Here is a 19,698-nt window from a genome sequence, read left to right as displayed (position 1 = left end):
CAAGAACCGTGGAAAACATTTAGATTGTTATACTAATCAGCTGAATTTCTTTAAGTCAGCTTCTATAATCATCATGTCTTTGGTGCTGGTCTAGCTCACCCTTTGATTGCATTTCCTTTACTATTCGCTACTTGGCTAGGCCCTCTCATCACACACTGCAGTTTATAGCCAGGGCGAGGAATGTTTGAAGCATCTCATGAAACATGGGCTGTTATTTTCCCACAAGCATGAAAAAATAGAAACTACAGCAGCGCTGGAATTCTTATGACAGAATCACATCGGGGTGGGAGGTGGGTTTAAAGCTGCAGTCACAACGTTTCAGACGGAAACTAAAACTTGCGTGGTTCCAAATGGGGAACAGACATGCTTCTAGTGAGTGACAATTGTGCCGGGGCTGAGCTGCTGTGAGTTCCCTCGGTTCTGTAGGGAATTGTCCTTAAACAGTCTCCTTTGGAACCTCAATGCTGTGAGTTCTTATCTATAAAGAGCAGCAAAAAGATCAAAGAAATGATAAATACTCGTGTAAAACAAGCAAAACAAACTTTTATTTAGATGTCAAAACAAGAAACAAGGGCCCTAAACACACTACTGTAAGAGAATTGTTGAGCATTGAGCCCCAGAGGTATTAGGAGTGATTCGGATGATTACCAGACGGCTGTTGCCGTCGTAAATTAAGACACAACCTTTAAATGAATTCCTAAGAAGAAGAATTATTTTGAATATTGTACTTTAATAAGTCCTTGTAACTTTTTCTGTTTCGGTAACTCCCGAACTGAACTGTCATTATTTCCTTCGCTGTTTCTGATATTTTAACTTTATGTTATGATGTACTCTGAGTACAGCCATACTGTAATTCCCATACAAGTCAGTGAGAAAGTGTCTTTGAAAGTTACAGACAGCCACTCTCTCAGACATCAGCTGACACTTCAGGGTAGAGGCTACACTGAGGGGGCCGGTCTATTGCTTGCCTGTCAGTGACCCCCGGTCCCCAGGGTCCGCCTCCTGCCTTTCCAACATGTGGAGCTGATTTCCGGCCTCGGTGCACCCTGCCTGCCGAGACTGGCCTGGCGATGGGCCTGGGCTGGTAACCAGCCCGCCTGCTCTTTCTCTGCACTCCTCCAGCTGTGGAGACTTTTCTGCTTCTTTTCTTTCTCCCTATCTCATCCCTCTCTCTCTCTCTCTCGCCTCTTCCTAGAAGGCCTCGGAAGTGAGATTACCCCCTTCTCCCATTTCTTATCCCTTTTTTCCTCTTCCTCTTCTTTTCACCTGATTTTCCAGTCTCTCTCCCTCACAAAACCACGCGAACTCCTTCCACTCTCCTTTTCTCTATTCGTTGTTTTCTAGTATGGGAGGCGTATGTCAATCGTAATTGCTGGTCAGTCACTTTTGTCTAGCCCGTCAGTTATTGTTCAAACCTCTGATGCGTCTTCTTCTTCCTTTCCCTTCTCCCGCTTTCCTTTCTGTCGGTATTTGGATATATATTTAACGCCCGCATGTGAGGGCTGGTGAAAGCACTCTGGGATAGAAATGAAAACAAGCCTGCCCTCTCTCCAGGCCCTTTTGAGCTCTGCTTCTATAAATATCTCAGTGTGGCGCGTACGTCCCTGTGCCCATGGCATGGGAAAGAGTCTTTGGAGAGTCCAGAGGGTCTTGGTAGGCTGGATCTGGGAAGAGCAGAGGAGGGAGATGGGGAGAGACTAAGGCGTATGCAACTTAAATTATCCCACCAGACATCCCCCCCTGAGTCCAGCTTCACTGCTGCTCAGTGTTGTATTTTTTGCGGCCTATGGAAATGTGTTTTTTTGCAACTGAAATTCAAACACATGTAAATGTGTTTGAGTCTGCTTTCTCCACTGTTAAGGAATTCTCTTGAATTTCTTCAGAAACAAAATCACGCTTTTCAAGACTCGTGTTACACAGGACTGTCAGTTTCTGAAGGCTTGACTAGTGAGAATTACATTTTTCAAGTAAGAGCTATTGGAATTCAGAGAAAGCAGAGAAGTATCCGAGTTTTCTTTCTTCAGGTCTTTTGTTATTTTTTTCTTCACATACTGTTACAAGCAAAAAAATGGTTGCGATGTGATGATATCGGTGTGAATTTTTTTGTATCTGAATCTGAAATGCGTTTTTTTTGTTGTTTTCCAAATTGCACAGGTGCAGCTGTAGTGAGGCAATTGGTCTAAGAAGTACTGAGTCTGGATGTAATCTTTCAGACCATTGAGCCTGACCTTTACGCTGAGCCCAGCAGCTAGGTTACACAGTGCAGCGTGGTCTCTTGTAACTCTTCTGACTTGCCACAAGCAACACGGTTTGTCTTGTGTAAACTATTTTTTCTACCAAGGCCATGTTTTGTGCTTACAGCAACAAAGTGCTTTGTCTAGCCCTGTTTTTGCAAGCACTCTGTCATATAGGTATATACTTACTGATTACTGCTGAGGTGTAAAACTCAGGCGGCAGAGGTAAACTGATGTTTGCAGGCAGAAACTTCTGCACATGTGGGAGTTGTGTAGAAAGCTGTATTGATGATGGCAAACGGAGTAGAACTCTATTTAATCTGAACTGTTTAATCTATCCTATTGCTTGAAAAGGATTCCAAACTTAATGCTGAAACCTGGAGGGGGAGGGAGGGGGGGAGGATTCTCAACTTTGAGAGAGTTAAAGCAGTGACCTGGAGCAGAGGATATATTTTTTTCTAACATCACAGTAGGTTTGTGTAAGAGATCCTTTCGATCAACACACATCGCTTTCTTTCACTTACCTCCCTCGTCTCTCTCCACTTTTCTCCTTTCCCTGCCTCTCTCTCTCTCTCCCCTACAAGGCGCACTTGTTATTTTTTCGTACAAGGTCCCATAATTAAGTTTGACATAAGCGCAAGGATTAAATATGCGGTTTGGGAGGGGGAGAATGGGGCTCTGTTACAATCTCAAGGCCAGCTGTAAAATGGAACCAGATTGCGACACTTGGAATAGGAAGGTTTGGGAAAGGTGCCGAGACAGAGCTCTGCATTCAAACAGGACGAGGGTCTGAACACAGTCCTCCAGCCCAGACTGCTACGTTCGCTAGCCAAGACTTGCTTAACCCCCTCGCTTTAGACCTGGCTGGTGCAACAGAACCCACAAAAGGTAGCCCACAACAGGCAACCCAAAAAAACATACACACAAACCCAGTTTATAAAAGCCCGATGAAAGTTTAGTTAGCACGTCATTCACAATCATCCTTAACTTCTCACTTGAAATTTAGGTTGCTTCATTACCAGATAAATGTGAGTGTTTTGTACTGGCTTTTCAAAACTGAAGGAAAATTCCTTTTGTCAGTGCAGAGAGGCATGATGACACTCTGTGATAATAACATTACAGCCTCCTGAGCTTCATCCCCAACATCAAACACTCACTCAAAAACGTATAGAGAAAACTAGTTGATTACACTTCACTTGTACTCTAAAGCAGACAGAAGTACAAACATTTGTTACCATTTGCAGTCTCTTGTGCCCATCTACTGCACCACGAAGCAGAAATGTGTTTTTGAAGCAAATCCAGATCATTTAAAAAAATAATACTGGGATTTTCTTGACACTCAAAATAATAGACTTTATGTGAATGCAACACATTGTGTGTGTTTACTTTTCCAATTATGCTAATTGTGCTTACTTGACCAGCCTTTAAATGGAAGTGCTGGCTTGGTTAATGTGAAAAAAAAAGCATTTTGTTAGGAAACTTTGCATTCTTAAATGACTATGTCTTGCAAAACACTCAAATCTTAATGAGTCCGAAAAAACTCACTCCAGAAGCAGAAAGGGATTAGGAATGCAAAACCAGCATTCCTCTTTGATGACTTGTGTGGAGAAAATCCGCACTTATAAAGTTCTGCAACTAACAAAGCATTTTCAAAAAAATGTTTTTAGACAACACAACTTATCTGAGACAAACAGAACATCCATTTAAGTGAAAACACAAAAGCAAAGCAGATTTATTCCTTAGAAAATGATAAAAGTGAGTAAATCTATTCACAATCCACTTAGCTAGTTTTGAAAATCAAACCCAAAGTAGCTTTGCACAAATTAACAGGAGCAAACGTCGTGAACGCAGCTTTTCATGGTCCTTCATAAAGTGCTGCTAAGAAATAAATAACTCATTTCATGCAGCAATAAAGAGGTGCCCTAATAAGATTCTGGGGATGAAGGTGTTAATGACCAGAAACATTGGCTGCTGCCGTTCAGACTGCTTTCCAACTAAACAGAAGCTATAATGCTTGCAGTGCATTTTTCCGCAAACTTTGTCATAGCCTGGGAAAAAAAAAAATCACTTTAGTAAGCTAATCTGAAGAAACATTTCTTTGAATTTGATTAATACATCATTGATGATATGTTAATGTAATCCAAATCAAGGCAGTTCTGCATTTACTCTGTTAATTACATGGACTTCTAATTTCCCAAAACACTCCTTCAGAGTGGAGGAGTTCATTGAAGTGAGCCCCTGGCTAGTTCAAAACCTTAACTGAAAAACAAACACTGCAAGACTGAAACCTGCCATTAGTTTGTTTTCTTCTCAATGACCTTGGATCAGAGTAAATTAGTTACGTTATATTTTCTTGCCCAAACTTTCCTCCAGCTCCCCCTTGTAAATCTTAAAATGACATGCTTGCAGCAGAGGAACAAAATGGTGCTAAATGATTTTGCTAAATGGGGAGTGTATGGTGTACTTGTCCTACACATCTCTGTTCCTTTGAAATCCATACCTTGACATATTTGTAGCTCCTAATGTATATTTTTGCATCAGAGTTTTTGATTGCATTTTCATTTATTTGTGTTATATTTTGTGCTGATTTATATGTATTAGGAGTACACTGAGAATAAACATCTGGCCACCAGAGTTATCTTCTGAATGACAGATAACATCTGGAAAGTCTGTAGCTATCACAGCATACAAGATTCCACCCCACCCTGCCCCACCCCCATCTTGTTTCCCTGCTCACACGCAGGCTTTTTTTATTGATTTCCAATTAACCCCTTCCTTACTGGGAGTCCTGGCCCAGCCAGGCATCTGATTAATTGTGTGTCAGACATCTTGTTCCATAAATCTGTTAAAGAGGCTGGGAGTGAGAGCTGTCCAGAAGTTGAGAGGAAAACTCCCCCCTGTGTTGACAGATACTTTGACATAATCTTTATGAACTACTCAGTAAACACAAATGTAGCCTAGGAATTCATGTGAAGTAAAGATGGTGTTAAGAGTACAAGTTAATTCTTAAATCTTTTAAGTATTCACAACACTGTCTGGAACATATTCCCTCAATGTACATAAGCAACACCAGAAAAAAATGAGATGTTCATTAGGTTGCAGTTAACACCCATTAACTTGTTTTGAATGATATGTATTTATGTATTTAAGATATGTATGACATACAAAACATCTTCTAATTGAAACATCTATGCAATAGAGGTTACATTTTTAAAAAAATGTGCTTTTTTGCATTTTCTTAAATTTGGTAGCATTAAACCCCAAAAATGGGCTTTCTGAAGGAAGACATTTTAAAAAGCTTAAATCAGTGAGATATTTGACTTGTGTTAAGCAATTCATTTTAATTGTGGAAAATACAGCCTTGGATTCCAGAATTAACCGCTGGCACTGTGATTTGTTCTAGGACTTCAATAGAGCATTTTTTCAGTACTTTCAACAATGGAGAGTTTCCCTTTGGAAAGGAATAGCTACTGGAACCTTTGTGAATCTTGTATTTTATTTGGCATTGGTGGACATTATGATTTATAATGTTCAGAACACTAATTCTAAACATAGCGTGTTGTGCCATGAAAAATTAGAGTGTTTCAGCTGAAAACCCAAGTGAGAGTATCAGATATTTTATGGAACCTCTTAAAAACTCCAAAACCTAACCTTCAAACACCACAGTTGGACACTTGAACTGAATTTAATTACAAAAGTCTGAAGAGAAGGTGTCACTGCATTTTGTAAACTATGGGAAAGGTGAAGGCTGGCACAGTAACATGAGCCATTTCTTTGTACATGTATCTTTACTTTTCAAAATAGAAACAGTACTGCTGTCCCTTCTTAAGAGTAGTTGTGAATTTAAATTATGGTTCTAGCCCAAGGAATAATGGTTAAAGCACAACCCCATTGTATTCTTTGCTAAACTATGGAAAAAGCATACTATAAGCTTGGGAAAGCCACAGTTAACAGCACAATTGGCGTGCAAATGCACCATGGCAAACTTTTTATGAGAGCATCAACAGTGTGGATTGTACAGCGACCCTGCTTTAGAGAGCCAAGTGTTATCTCTCCGAACAGGAGCTTTGTTTGGGGGGCAGAGAAGTAAAGATTTCCTTTCTGTGTCATTCCCTTTATTTGGAGCTCAGTATAAGGGACAATGGCAAACTAATCCATCCTGATTTGGGATTAATATTCAAGCCTGGAGAAATTAATTCGAGGGAAAAGGGGGAATGCTAAATGTGTCAAAACATTCAAACAAATAAAGGAAACAAAATGCAGGAACCCAAACTGAATTTACATTTTAAGTTTTCTCTTTTTTCTTTAACATAGCAGTACAGATGCATTTCATCTGCTCAGTACAGATTTTGTGTTAATCTTCATAATGATTTTTTGAGCAAAAAAAAAACAACAGTTTTATAACCACATGTTGTTTTTGGCAATTCTATTTTCTAAGCAGGGTTTAAATGTGGATTTAAATATTTACAATGGAAAATAATAGAGGTTATAAAAATAACTCTGCAGAAAATCCCATCACTTGCCCACTTTGAGTTATTGGGGTAAGAACTACTTCCTTACTTCAAAGAGTGTTTGAAATGTACAGAAGTAATCTGCTTCATGTATCCGCATGTAGCTGGAGGATGTGTCCAGCAATACAAGAACTGTCTGGAATACACTACACACCATATGAGGCAAAGGCAGGACCCAGGGTGAACTCTCTTCTTAGCTTTCCTTGTTATCCCATTTCGAGCTCGCTGCCCAACCTAACAGGTTTTACAACAGTAACTCCTGAGGTCAGCGAGCAGCACCTTTGTAAACTCAAAAGGGGAGCAAGCTGCTGCACAGTATGGTTCAGCCCCTTATGCACCTCACACAGTGATCTAGCTGGGTAGAATCATCTGGAAGGCATAGATGACTTTTTTTTCTGAGACTTTCCATTGCCTTTCAAACACCATTGCAGGCACGGCTGCAGTAAAAATGGATTTGTTTCTTTAGAACGAGGCACCTGGCTCATGCGTGAGACTTGGTGTTGACCTGACATTTCAGCTTGGGCATTCAAAGCAGGTGGAATTCTTTAGCAGTGTCGAAGCCCTCTGTGTTGCCAGTCTATTGACTGAGGACCTGGGCTCACTGTCTGCACTGTCAATCCGATACTATACGTGCGATCTGGTGGACAGGCCCTTTTGGGAATTGGAAGGCTGGTATCAACTCTTTCTTCACTGTGATGAAGACAGTTTCCCATTGTGTCTGGTGATCCCCTCTGACAACTTCCGCTCAGACAGCATTAGCAGGGCGGCCCATTCAGCATGCACGCAGCCTTCTCTCATACTTTTGAATGACTTTCCAGAGGTTTTCTTTTCTCCTTCTCAAACACAACTCCTTTCACCCAAAGGGGTTTTCAAGACATGTCAACGTTTCACAGCCATGGCCAAAGCTCAGAAGCACTTTTTCTTGCGGCAGATCTGTTCCTCTTACTTCAGGAAACCTTTGCAGACCCCAAAGAGGAGTTGGGGATTTTATAAACCAGTGATAAGGGCTAATGTAATCTTACAATATAAACTTTGTGCTTCATGCATTGTGCCAAAATATGAAAGGACTGTTTATTTTATTCCTTAAATCTCACTTGCACAAGAAATGGGTCCTCTTCTTATGAACTAAAAACAGGCAGTAAATTATCCAGGAGAAGCTTTTAAAGATCCTGCACTTCTAATTAGCAGATGTTCACATAAAAGGGAGTTTACACAGAAATTGCAGGTCTGTAACTTTTTTCTTAAATGCTACAAATCATTTTGTCATCTTGAGTAAGCTTACAATAGTGGAGATGCTGGATGTTTCAACTAAGTCAATGATGCAGCACAGAGCACTTTCTGTTCTTACAGCAAACTCAGAGCATGCTTTCAACTCATGTTCAGCTGTAGAAGTTTTCCTTGACATTCACAGATGCTACTGCACTGACATACCTCCAGAGCAGGTGTTGATTTTGGTGGGGACTCCTCAATATCTTGAGAAAATTTAGTTATATGAAAATAAAGATTACTGTCTTTTCCCATAGGAATACAAATCTTATCAAGGAGAAATAACCTAAACCTGTACATGCTTGAAGCATTTTATGTTATGAAAATGGCTTAATGTAAATTTTAGTGGGAGTACATTGATATCAGCTTACAAAATAGAAAAAATCAAAAGTATGTCCATATCTCTGTTATGAAGCAAACTTACAGTCGGATCATCACTTTTCTCCACAGTGGCCTAAATTGCTTGTTTATTTGTTTGCTTGTTTATGTATTGATTGTTTTATTGACTAGCTTGTGAATCCCTGGAGTTTAGGTGGTCTCTCTGGTATATTTCAGTAAACACAACCCTGATATTGAGCTACTGTAGGAATATCAGTTTTGGGAAGATGTTAAAGTAGGCCATTCAAGTCATGGTGATGAGTCAAAGCTTAGTTAATTCAGAGAATCAAATGTCTTTCTTCTTTTCATTAATCTGTTGGATATAGACAAATGCTGAAACATTTATCAGCTGGCTATTGGATTCAGAAAAATGTTTCTTTTTTCTTTATCCTCAGATTGTTATTGGAGCTATTTTTTTCTGAAAGGAAAACAAACACCCATCAAATACAACAATAATAGTTCCTGTGCAGTAAAGTTAATTAGAGGAAAATTGTGAACAGACATACTTTTCTGTTAGTTTTATCCATACTTTATGACTGAGTGTTTGAAGTTATGAAGGATACTGAGGCAGCACTCCTAAAATGTGTCTCTTACAGAACATTGTTTTCTTCAATTATTTCCAGTTATATGCTTGACTGTATGAAGTTAGGGATCATTTATTATTTAAAAGCACAGTTGTTCCTGCTTTTCAGGGATTTTTAAAAGAGTTTGCGTCTTTCTGATTAAAATCAATGAATGAATGATGAGTAATAATTCCATTTAAATTGCTTAGTTTCTCATCAGTTCTGCAACATATTTGCTGTAATTTCAGCTGAAACAAGTTGTGCTAATTGCAGAAAACAGGGAATGTCAGTAGACATTAGTTTAGTCTGTGAATGTGTGTTGAAATGCACTAACACATACTCACAAAGGCACAAATCCCTCTCTGCAAGCCCACAAGTCAATGAGTGCAGTTAGCAGCCAGGAAGACTGACAGCTATTTTATTTTACAGATGGATTATCCCTAGGGGACCCAGAGAGTAACTAATACTGATTTGTAAAAGTATTGATCACTGCCAGGTCCCTTTAATTTCACTGGCTGGGGAAGGACACAGAACAAACAGATGGTGTTAACATGACAACATTTTTGTTTAAAAGGAACAGATTTTTTTCTTGTTGCAGGAGTCTATGTGCTCCTTGGTTGGTCAAATAACAGAAGGAAAAGAATATCTTTTGACTTTTGGGGATTACCCCCTGCGGAACAAATTTCAAAGTTAGGGATTCAGGTAGAAGCCCGGTAAAACTGTTCAAAAGAGGGTCACAGTTGAACGTGGCTCTCTCAAAGCACTACACAGACCGGGATGAGTGCTTTGTGAAGTTAAAAAAATGCCACAGATATACACAGCTCCAGTCATTATTACCAAAAGGTAAGAGCACAAGTCTGTAAGGCGATTGTATCTCCCCCATCGTGAGTTTAAACTGCTTGGTCACCCTCTTTTTCTGTTCCATCGTCTAACTCTCTTCTGTCTAGTGGGCCATCCCAGCCCCTTCACTGCTCCTCAGCTCTTAGATTACAATTGCATAGACTCCTTGACTCTGCCTTCACCCCACTTTACGTTCTTGCTAGTTCTTCACATTCAGCCAATAGATCTCTTTCAGCCTGTCATCTGTCTCCTCTTGGCCAGTTATTCCCAGTCCCTCAGCCCTAATCACTTAGCAAACCAGCTTCTCAATACCTTTCCTGTAATAATTAAAGCTTATTGAACTCTTCTCTGTCCTCAGCTATAAATCTCTGCATCCAACTGCCCTCTGGTTCAGTAGCTTTAACCACAAGACCTCTCAGGCTTGTGGCCAGTCTCCTCTAACCACTAGGTTACACTGTTTCTCTCTCACTGCCTGGACCTTAAGGTGCAACTGCTGTTTCCCAGTCCTGAGCTTTCAAATAAGCCTACCCTCAGTGGAACACAGCAGAAACAATAAATGCTGGAAGCAGTCCCTAGAGGTCACTGACCTGGCTTTATGATGCTAAGGATTTCCCAGTAAAATCACAGGTGATGTATTCTGAGTCACTGACCTTCCAGTGGGGATGAGAAATAGCAGGCTGGCCAGGGGGATGTGGTAGCTGAGAGGGGTGACAGTGTCCATCCAGTGTAGGCTGATAATGAAGTGGTTGGTATTGCCTTTCTGTCACTGAGCAATTACAGGGGGAGATTTACAGCAATAGATAGGTGCTGAATGGACAGGGAGATGTAAACTACTTCAATATAGACTGGTAATCAGTGAGAGCAAGCCAGATACAGGGGGGACATAGCCATCTGGGACATAGACAGAAGAAGACAGAGAGAAGGGGAATAGTCCTTTGATAATTGTGTTTTAGCAGAAATTCCTTAAACTTAATTGCACAGATATTTCAGACAATATTTTGTAATGAACAGCCTCAATCTGAAATGTCCTGTAATTGTTCTTTAATTAACAATACTTGTGTGACATACTTGATCTAGTATTCTGCAATTGTTGCTACTTGTGTTATTTGAAAAGAGACTGAGTCGGACTCCAGTGAAACAGTTCTGGGGAAGCAGTGGAATAGTTCTACTGTTCTACTGTCTTTTCCCCCACCACTGGACAGAAGGGCAGAAGACCCTAAGCTGTATGGCATGAAGACACACTTTCTTGTACATGTTCCTGGGCAGACACCTTTAAAAAATATTACTAGGATTGATGGGGAAGACACTATTATTATCCCATTGACTGGAAATTCCTGAAATTATTCTTGGTGATCGAATTTTAAATGGCACTTATCTGTGCTACATTTTCTGTGCATTCTATGCACTCATGGCCTCTATGTAATGGTATCCTGTAAGAAATGCTGGTGAGGAATTAGCAGTGCAGTCTGGGAGTGTCTCAGGCAGGCGTGAGAAAGTACTCTGGCTTTCTGGAAAGAGCAGGACTCACAGAGGCATTCCTCAGCCAGAAATACTCCCAGGGTGAGTGCAGCTCTCCCACTGGGATCGTAGAGGCTTGGTGGCAGGTTATTTGCAACTAAGTCTTCACAAATAATGCCGGCCATGAACTTTAAACGACCAGCTACCTCTCTGACATCACCATCATTTTTAAGCTGAAATCACAGGAGACACAGCATACAGAGAGAGCAGAAAGTGAGCTCCGTTAATTGAGGTGTTTTGATGGACCCTGCTTACCATGCTTATTGAAGGGGCAGGCCGTAGGATCTTTGATCAGTTTTACTCCACTGCCTCTTTACTTTGAAGTGCTTGTTGTTTATGAGGAGCCTTGTCCTTTACACCTCGTGTCTCCTGTAAGACACCTGTCGCCTGTTGCTGTAAGTGACACTGGCAACAGGCTGCTTGTGGCTCCATTCCCTAGTGCAGGTGGAGTGAGGTGGGAAATGGAACCAAGGCATGCAGCCAGGCAGCTCCACCATCTGAGACCCCTGCATTCTTCTGTCCACTATTTAGTTGTCAGTGATTTGGTTTAAGTGGAATTGACTTTTATCTGCAATCTGCTTTAAGGCTGCCACCGGCAATACAGATTTCCCCTTTCTGTGCCTCTGTTTTGTCTTTCCCTCTTGTCACTTTCAACACATTACTATTGGCAGCTGAGCCACCCTTGATCAATACCCCAGCTCAGGAATGGCCTGCAGCCGTGCCGCAGCTGCGGGGCAGACTATTGATCAGGTCCTGCGCTCCCACAGGTTGGCCGGCCAGTCGGCCTGAGCGCTCAGGCAGCGCCGGGAGAGCAGGAAATGGAGCAGCGGAAGAAAGGTGTCAGTCTTAACTGTGCGACCTACTCACACAGCTCTCTTGGAACTGGATGGACAGCATTTACAGAGACCACAATGCTTTTCCCTTAGTATAAAAACAGACACATGCCACATGAACGTTGCATAGATTTAGACTTCTTAGAAGCATTTTGTAAGCCTCGTTCAGTCTGTAAGTTAATTAGACTTGTTTGCTGTTCCCTAAACTACTACGTTTGCCTTTTGTCACACCGAGTTTCTGTATGTTTTACTTTTCCACTACAGGTTGCGTTAACATGGCGAAGCCATTCAGCCCATATTAACTTGTTTGATGGCTTGCAGTTAACTGATGCAAGGATCTCAGGTAGCCTATTCTTGTAAGAACCCAGGGTATGGGCATCAACTGCATGGCTTGCTGGCTTGATCCAGACCCCCGCAACTATAATAAACTTGCGTAGGCATTGATGTATGCATTGGACACACTGAAAGGAAATTAAATAAAAATATTAGGTTTTCCAAAACAGACAGCTTCATTTTTTTTTTCTAAAGCTGTAAAACAGGGACAAACCGTGCTGTAGAACAGAATCGTTCATCTTTTGGTGCACTGATTAGGACATTGAAAAGCAGGACTGTTTTAATCATTAGGTGCTAGCGCAACACACTCTGTAAATACTCTTCCAGTGCAGATATGACTCAGATTTACTTGACAAACATGTAAAATAAACCTCAGAGGGTACGCAGACCCTCTGACCCCCTTCCGCTGAGATCTTGGTGAGGGGTGGTGCGTGCCCGGCTAAACCCCACCCAGTCTGTATCTCTGCCAAGGTACCAGGTTGGTTGTTTTTGTTGCAGTTATAAGTGCTGCTCCCTGGAGCTCCTCATCAACAAGTTAATAAGTGCCCTAGGGAACAATTAAACCCCAGCTTTAACTCTGCTCTAACCACAGAGGTAAAAATAATCATAAAAATGTTGCCAAATAAAAAGGGCTCCAATGGGACCGCAGGAAAATCATAGCCTGTCTACTATTCAGCCCCTTATTTACTAACTGCAGCGGTGCTCCTCGAGAGCTGTCAAGACTGTAGTCTACAATGAGCGAATGAATCTGAGTTAATATATAGACCCATGTGGTATTCAGATTTCTGTGACAATCAATGGTATTTAAGGAAATGTGTGTGATGTAGGTGACATTGTTCTATATCAGGGATCTTTTTCAAGACACAGATGTTTGCACATTGCGGGAATTTTCTTCTGCTGCTCACAGAGAAACAAGAGTTTGTGAAACCAATAAAGAAACATACAAAAAAGTCCAATCACACAAGAAGGGAGATTAGACATAGTGATTACGCGCTTCATCTTCGTATAATGACAAGATTCTGGTGAAGCTTTAAAAAAGAATGTCATACTCTTACCGCTGGAGTCGTAAGTTTCTTACTTTTTTTTTTGTTGCTGTATAAAGTTTGTACCTGATTTGTCACAAACAAAATCCACCAGGAATGAAATTTGTAAAAAGAACTTGACTGTGATAGTAAATTAAGAGCTACATGGCAAGCTCCTCAAGAAGCAATCTATGCACAGGCTCTGAGACTAATGTCAGCCCTCGACAGTGTGTGACATATGTGTATAAGCTTTAAGGTGTTGCTGCTAGTTTTCCTCACTTCATTGCTTCTTTCTTGCTGTTTTCCTAGGTGGCGCTGTCGGCCCTGCTCAGCAGACACTGCTCATGTGACCTGACAGACTGACACCCTATTGGCTTTCTCTTCCTCACCTGGGCCTTTTTGCTTCGGAGACCCGAGAAATACTCTTAAACCTGGGGAATACAACAAAGAGCACACGGGCGCAATCTTTCATGGCGGCGAGGAGGCGGATCTGAAAAGCCTTTACTTATTTATTTGTTTTTTCATAAAAAGACAAACGTCGGAACATTAGAAAAACCCTTTGGCCTCCTGGGGCGGTCTCCCCAGCCTGCTGAGACTTTGAGGGTGCAACCTTTCTGTCACTGGCATCAAACAGACACTTGAAAAGAAGACACGAACAGAAGGGCTTTCTGCTCAGTGGCAGCTCGACAAGACCCCATCAGGTAAGACTGCGGATGTCTGTGAAGTCCTCCTACTGCTCTTAACCCCTGCATTGCCCCAAACCAAGATGAATTAGCCAGTGTCATCAGTTGCTCTGAGAATGCCCTAACACTAAAGTAAGAACTACTTGTACATTATAGTGCTTTGTGCCACTTTCTTGGGCACAGCCTTTATCATGTCCTCGTTTGCTTTTTCAATTTAAGGGCTTGCTGTGTTTTTATGGTGCTGGTAGATCACTGAACTACAGAACAGCTCGTCTTTGCCTTCTTCTTTCTTTCTGCTTTGTACGAAAAGGCTCTCCCATGCCACTGTAGACTGTGGGAGGTACTGCAAATCAAGAACAAAGGGCTTACGAATTTTTTTCTTTTCAACTTGCCAGCCCCTTTGAAGACCAGATTCAGATTGACTTAATATTTGCAAGCCATGCGTGTACTCACCTGGTACTTTACTGATAGCACCAAGGTAACATGGTGATTCATTGTACTACAGCGGTTCAGGAAGGCTGAAGTTAACTTGTTTTCATATTTATTGAGATGAGGGGCCACTGTGCTTCAGAGAGCCCAGAACGGAGAGTTTCTCATGCATGTTGTCAGTGGTAGACTGGTGAGAAAATAGGGCTTTTTTTTGGCTCATTGTTAAGGAGAGTGGTGACAGTGCAGTGGAACTGAGAATAGAGTGTTTTACAGGTAATTAAGGTGGAAACCATCATTACACCAGAGCTAAAATGTCATTTTTAGTCGTTATTAAGGTAACGGAAACAGCGCTAGGAAGCTGAGAATGGTGTGGTTTTAATGCTTGTTTGTAAATGTCAGGGTGCAGAGTGACATGGTGACTAGAGATTCAGTAGTCATTATTTGGGTATGCACTGACACAGCTGGAGGGCTGGAATGGAGTGTATTAGTGCTCATGGTTGCTTTGTTGAGTGTTGGTCTTCCACAACATGACAAGGTGTTTTTACATACAAGGAATGTATTTGGTGGCAGTTTTTGGGCGATTAATGAAAAGATGACCCACTTTCATATTTTCTGAACAATTTTAGATTGCTTCTAGTTACATATCTGCCACAGGGGCTTTGGATTTCTAGTTGTAACATTATTCCCTTTTAATTTCAATTTTAGTTTGAATCAATCATTGAAGATTTATACAGTATACTATAGAAATAACATGGGTTCATCACAGATCTCACAAGTAACAGACATCAGAAAACCATTTTTTTATTTCAAGTTATTTCCTAACATTTCTTTTACAGGTCCTGTGGATTTCTTTGTAGTGCCTCTGTCCCTTCAAGCAGTGAAATTATAAAGCATATATTCAATTCACTCTCTTTATTAGAGTTATAAACGCATGTTGATTCTTATATATACTGTACATTTCCTGCCCTGACCCACTGTTACAGTTCTTTTTTAATCAGAAAAACAATCCAAAATAATTATGAAGGAGAGGTTAGCCCAGCAATGCTGTTTACTTACCTCAAAGAATACACAAGTCAGTGGCAGGCTGTTTTTGTGTAAGATAGAAACAGCAATGGGGAGTTTAGATAGAAGGCATTAGCAAACACAAGAGGTTAACAAGACCGTTTTCCCCAATAAGATAAAGCTCAGAACATGCTGGGACTGTGGCTGTTGAGAATGAGGTTATTTGCTGGTCCCTAAATAAGCCTGATTGAAAGTAAGTGGTGTTTATAGAATTAGGCAAATAAAAAACCATGTATGATAAAGAAGAGAAATTCCAGGGGAAGCGCACTATCTGCAGTGCTCCATGGCATTTGTGGTCTTTGTTTGAAAAGTTCAAAGTAATTTTATAAAATTTAGGTCACTGCATATTACAGGAACACAGCGGGTAACCATCATTTGTGAAAAAAATAAAACATACATAAAGATCTCTTTTATTTTCATTTTCTAATATGTATTTTAAAGGACTGTGGGCTTTAAAAAGAAAACACTTCAAAGCATTAAAAGGAACAATATCCATCTTTTTGGGAACTAATTAAGGACGTGAGTTGAAATTTATTTCACAGAAGCACATTACAGCCCCTGAAGGGTCAGCTGGTTCACAATAGGACAAAGATAATGCGACAGAAGTCGACAGTGCCAAATGCCGACAGGACAGAGAAGCCCCCTTGTCTGCTAATGGTGTTTGGCTAGCCCAAGGCTCAGACACCACTGCCTATTCTGCATGTGGGATGCACTCTACTGTAGTTGGATCTGTTCTCTTTGTGCCAGCTGTCTTTGCCCTCCTGCAAAAGAAATGCATAATTTCATACATGAAAGACATATGTAATTGGATGCTGCCTGACCAGATCATATGCAAGAAATTGAAAAAAAAGCAGGCATGTGTTTATAAGAGATATACATTTGTACATAATCTGCATCTGATTTAATATGAGGCAGATTCCTTGGTATGCATGTATATTGCACGGACTTTATCATATAAACATATAATGAATTTATGTTGTATATCCTTATTTGAAAAAAAGGTCCAGACTGATAACAAGTCCGTGTGACATACAAGAACATGTTGAATGAGATAGATCATTGTCTAAGTATGGCGTTCTACACAAAGTAGAATGCAATACACAAGTATTGCTGAAATAAAGAAGTAGAATTGCATTTTTAAAAATAAAATACTTCAGCCTTGTGGAGCTCAGTAGGTTTCTTGCACTACACTTGTTGAACAATACATGCAATATATTTGGTCAACTTGTGTATCTATCATTCAGATTGTATGCATCCATGTATACTGTGACTGAGAGCCCTGTAGAAGATGCGGACTTATTGAACTATTGCCATTGAGTTCTACTGCAGAGACAAAATCTGGGTTTCAGTCTAGGACATATTGTTGGGCTTCAGGCATAGTTACTCAGACTAGAATTTGTAACAGGGCTGCTGAATCCAGCTCAAATGAAGGACAAGTCTTCTGTTCAAGATCTGGAATTGACCTCCTCTTAAGTGGATATTCTAATTGGGTGTTTCAATTAAGATTGCTAATGAAAGTAGCCCAACAAAGACTTCAGTACTGTCAGAGGAAGTCACTGAATCTTTCTCAAGGCAGGTGGGGGGTGGACACATTGCCTTGGCAGGTGTTAAAACTACCTCCTGTGGTGTTAATGTACTGCAGAAGTAAACGCCTCTCCTGTTAATTACTCTAACAAGCTCACACCTAGCTGAGGAATGGACTCCCTAATCGCTTTTTTTATTGGGCCATGGGTCTCTAGGCATGCCTCCCACCATTCATGCTACCCAGACTCTTCCTGACCCCTCGGGCTATAGGCTACCGAAAGGGCTGGATCTCTTCATCCTGCTCTGATCTTGATAAAACCCCAGTGCCAGAATCCAGCACGTGCGTCTGTGTGTGACACGGGTCACTAAAACCGCAGGAAAAGGCACGGTCGAGCTTTCTCTTGCGGTAGCCTGCATTAAGGCTGTGGGCAATGAGAACGTCGGTTGTCCGCACGACTGTTTCTGGAGTCGTATACGAGAAGTGAAGTGCTTGTCAGTGTGGGCAGGGACTTTCAGTCAATCACTATAATAATTATGCTATCACGCCCACACAGAGATGTTTGGGTGCTGAATGCTTCGCAGAAACAGGTTGCTGCCAAACAGTGCTTTCCAAACCACACTTTAGAAGAACTGATAGATCTTGTTAGTGGGTACAACCATCACACACTGCTGATCGGCTGACAATGATCTGTGTATTTCTTTCAGAGCCATGTTGCTTTCTTAAGGGTATCACCGCATTTCATGTTGCTAAATCTTCCTGGACTACTGTGTGTGATGCTTTTCAAATTTTAGAAAAACAAAGCACCCCCAATAGTAGAATTCAAAGTAATAAGTGTGACCAATTCAAAGTAGAATTTCAATTTTTAGGAGGTTATTTTGGTCAATAGTAAACTTAAACCCAGATTTAAGACACTTAATAAATACATTTTTGTCTTAAATCTTAAAAATCTCTCTTTCTCTTTCTTTAAGAAAAATAGTTTTTAAGAAATACTTGGAAAAGAATGTGCAATGTGTATAAATCTACAGACAATGAAAAACCAACAACAGGCATCTTTAAAGACTGTTTGAATGAATTAATGAAATATTCTGCTAAAATAATCCAAATGAAAATATTTTAGAGCTTTCTGCAACATGTTTCAAATAGAATTCACATTTCAATAATACGAAAGTAAAGGACTAATACTACTGCACCTGACATATCTAGAGATTGACACAATTGACCTAAAACCTGTATTGAACAATATAAGCAAATAAATAGGTACAGAAATGTGATGAAATTTATGATGCAGAGGAAATCAAAATGAAAAGGAAAATTTAATGAACAATAAAGTAAAGATGGAAAAAAATGGTCAAAGAGGTATGCTATTGTACTGTGAAAGTGCAATGAACTTCAATGTGGAGCTTCCATTACATTAAAGACAAGATGCTGTTGCGGGTTTAATTCCAGTAGTTAAACCCATATATGCTCAAGTGAAATGGATTAATTTCTCTAGTCATAATTCAGTGTGGTTTGGAGTATAAGCAATGAGAAGCTAATTGCGATGCTGTCAAATCATAGTTACATATTGCTGTTGTTTGGATTCAAACACAAACACATTTTAGAAAGATATGCAAGGCATTACCTGCTGGTTAAATAAAATATATATACACAAATGGTATAGAGGGGACAGAAAGTTGTATGTTCAGTTATCTACAGTATATATCACTACATGGGCCTAGCCTTCTAAGCCCCATTTATGAGTAATAAAAAACAATTGTGATGCAAAAGATTGCAACAGTGCAGTAGCGACAAAAATGTTTTAAAAATAAAATTACAAGATAGAACTGTATCTTGTGAACAAGATGTGAAAAATATTAGTGTCATGATTTTCTCTTGCTCAAAGTGCATTCTCTATGCGGGAGGTTCACAACCAAAAGACTGATCGAGGAAAGGAAATCTGTGAGCAGTTTGTGACTCAAAGGCTATAGGTGAAAAAAACATTATTTTGCTTAATGGAGATACCCAAGCTCTAAGGCATGAGTGCAATTATATGTCAGTGAAGAAACAGCAACCTGTTTCTGTTTGTTAATCTAATTGGGTGACTTGCATGCCGATTGTTTTTAAATACTATAGATTCTTCAACAAGCTTCTCTTTGGTATTTGCTCATTTATTACATGAGTAATTTTACTAAGGATTCTGTGATGGAAATTACTGCACAGAACTCATCACTAGCAATATTGAAGTGATACTGTTGTGAATTGTTTACCGTTAACAGTAACAATTACTCTTGTTCACATTCAGTAATTCTTTCCCCAAACATAATGCACTCTTCTAAAAAAATAAATTCAATTTTTAGATTGGCTGTAACAGTTATTCCCATTGATCCAAACTTTCAGTACAATACATCATTGCTTGATTGTTCTGGAAATCAAAACAATTTAGTGTGTGGAAAGGCAAAATTCATCGGTTCTTTTTCTGTCCAGATCATTTCTAAAATAAATAAGTTCTTCTCTGTTGCAAC

The 19,698-nt window shown here is 40.2% G+C and overlaps 1 protein-coding gene across 1 annotated transcript in view; it reads left to right on the top strand.

Annotated features, from left to right (window-relative positions):
* The window catches only part of zfhx3b (zinc finger homeobox 3b), a 371,071-nt gene that overhangs the window by 162,421 nt on the left and 188,952 nt on the right, over positions 1–19,698 (top strand). Inside the window, exon 3 of the mRNA XM_088614170.1 lies at positions 13,808–14,199. The gene's annotated coding sequence lies outside the window, so the exon portion shown is untranslated. The remainder of the gene's footprint in view (positions 1–13,807; positions 14,200–19,698) is intronic.

This window comes from Lepisosteus platostomus, chromosome 20, assembly GCF_059453375.1.
Source record: "Lepisosteus platostomus isolate fLepPlt1 chromosome 20, fLepPlt1.hap1, whole genome shotgun sequence".
In the NCBI taxonomy this organism is placed as follows: Eukaryota; Metazoa; Chordata; class Actinopteri; order Semionotiformes; family Lepisosteidae; genus Lepisosteus; species Lepisosteus platostomus.
The sequence above is the reverse complement of the archived record's forward strand: the minus strand, read 5'-3'. Positions and strand labels throughout refer to the sequence as shown.